The sequence below is a fragment of the Callorhinus ursinus genome, unplaced genomic scaffold (assembly GCF_003265705.2).
Source record: "Callorhinus ursinus isolate GAN/ISIS: 27379988/994484 unplaced genomic scaffold, GSC_fseal_2.0 scaffold2152, whole genome shotgun sequence".
In the NCBI taxonomy this organism is placed as follows: domain Eukaryota; kingdom Metazoa; phylum Chordata; class Mammalia; order Carnivora; family Otariidae; genus Callorhinus; species Callorhinus ursinus.
The window spans coordinates 1-2,306 of NW_027399206.1; the positions used below are offsets into that span (position 1 = coordinate 1).

General features: G+C 43.5%; 1 pseudogene; it reads left to right on the top strand.

Annotated features, from left to right (window-relative positions):
* The first annotated feature begins 5 nt into the window (after positions 1 to 5).
* Positions 6 to 859, top strand: LOC112818328 (vomeronasal type-1 receptor 4-like; annotated as a pseudogene).
* Positions 860 to 2,306: the final 1,447 nt, after the last annotated feature.

Below are 2,306 nucleotides of genomic sequence, written 5' to 3' on the forward strand. Positions count from 1 at the left end.
GACCCACCGATTTGCTTCTCAAGCACCTGGTTATAGCCAACTCCTTGCTGATGCTATTGAAAAGAGTCCCCCAGACATTGGCAGCTTTTGGGTTAAAATATTTCTTCCACGATTGAGAATGCAAACTTCTTTTGTATGTCCAGAGAGCGGGCAGGGGAGTGTCCATTGACAATACCTGCCTCTTGAGTGTCCAGACTATCATGATCAGCCCCATGAACTCCTGTTGGAAGGATCTTAAAGTGAGAGCCCCAGAGTATGCTGGCTTCTCCATCTCCCTCTGCTGGAATATATATACATGATGGTAACTTTTAACATTCCTATGTATGTGTTGTATGTATCTGGGAAATGGAGCAGCAGAAACATCACAAAGAAAAGGGATTTTAGATACTGTTCTACTTATGGTTGTAAGACAATTGTAGGGTCACTTTTTGCAGCATTGGTAGTATTCCCTGAAGTTTCACTTTCTGGGCTCAAGATCTGGGCCAGCGGCTCCATGATTTTCATCCTGCACAGGCACAGGCAGCAGGTCCAACACATTCATAGGACTAATGTCTCCCCCAGATCCTCTGCTGAGTCCAGAGCCACCCAGAGCACCCTTGTCCTGGTGAGCACCTATGTGTCTTTTTCCTTCCTCTCCTCCATCTTACACGTTCGTATTGCTCTTCTTGATAATCCCAGCCGGTGGCTGGTGAACACCATTGACCTAATTTCTGTAGGCTTTCCAACTGTCAGCCCATTTCTAATCATGAGACAAGACTCCACAGTATCTAGGCTGTGCATTTTCTTGAAAAAGAATACGAAGTCCTTGGGCGCCTGGGTGGCTCAGTCGTTAAGCCTCTGCCTTCGGCGCAGGTCATGATCCCAGGGCCCTGGGATCGAGCCCCGAGCTCAGCGGGAAGCCTGCTTCTCCCTCTCCCACTCCCCCCTGCTTGTGTTCCTGCTTTCACTGTGTCTCTCTCCGTCAAATAAATAAATAAATGAAATCTTTAAAAAAAAAAAAAAGAATATGAAGTCCTCTAATCTGACCAGGAAAATATAAATTGTATCTTTTTCACAAATCTCAGTTGGTTCTTCACTCATCAGACTCAGAAGGTGAACACAGCATCATAAAGAGTAACCACATGTCCTTCTATGGTGTACTGTAATGGGTATTTGGGATTCCTTCAGATGGCTGAATAGAGGACCTACATGGGCATAGTGGAAATAAATAATGCAGGTTTGCCTTATCCTCATACATAGTATGTATGAGGGAGATGGAGAAGCCAACGTACTTTGGGGCTTTGACTTTAAGATCCTTCCAACAACTGTTAGAAGTCTTAATCAAATGTTACTTGAGGCAAGTGGAATGGATTTGATCCTAGCCCTTTGTCAGATTACTCAGAGAATTTGAACAAGAGACGAATTCATGGGAAATTGTGCCAGGAACTAATACACTCCAGAAATGAGTGTTGGATATTATTGGGTTTCACATGTATGTTCCTGCCTCATGGACAGATGCATGGATGGCTTTTATTCTATGTTTCTTTATGTGTGTTTGGAAAAGAACCTTGGGGGCGCCCAGGTGGCTCAGTCAGTTAGGTGTCTGACTCTTGATTTTGGGTCAGGTCGTGATCTCTGGGTCAAGAGATCGAGCCCCATAGGCAGGGGGTTTCTCTGTGCTGGGTGTGGAGCCTGCTTGATTCTCTCTTTCCCTCTCCTTCTGCCTTTCTCTCTCAAAAAAGAAAAAGAGAAAAGAACCTTGGAAGATAGGGACAGTGTCACTCTCTGGAACAGTAGACTGACTTATTTGCTGTACAGGAAAATAAAGATAATGTCTTCTTTGGGGGCAAAGAGTAGAGCAGGTGGGTTAGCAGTCCCCTTTAAAAGATTGAGTTTAAATAAAAAAAAAAAAGATTGAGTTTTCGTATACTCAGGCTTCTTCAGGTGTGATGCAAACCCACTGCATATGTAGCATTCATCTGGGCCTCCCTGCAGTATCACGATTGAAACAAGGTCAGGACAAGCAAGCAGGCCAAGAGAAACTTGCAATCAGGATGTTCATGCCACCTGCTGTGCCATGAGTAATAAAGTGTTCTGTTTTCAATCTAGTAATCTTCTGCCTTCTACTGGTAGCTAGAAGGGTTGCAGGCCAATCTCAGATAACAGTTCCTGAAATAACGATAGGTGGACTCAAAACAAACCAATAGATAGATCCAGAGATAGACACATAGATGATAGATACACGTAGATAAATAGATAGAACTCTTTAAAAGTTGGATTATACTAAAGCAAAAGCTCAACTACTCTCTAAATCACCTGAAATTTAA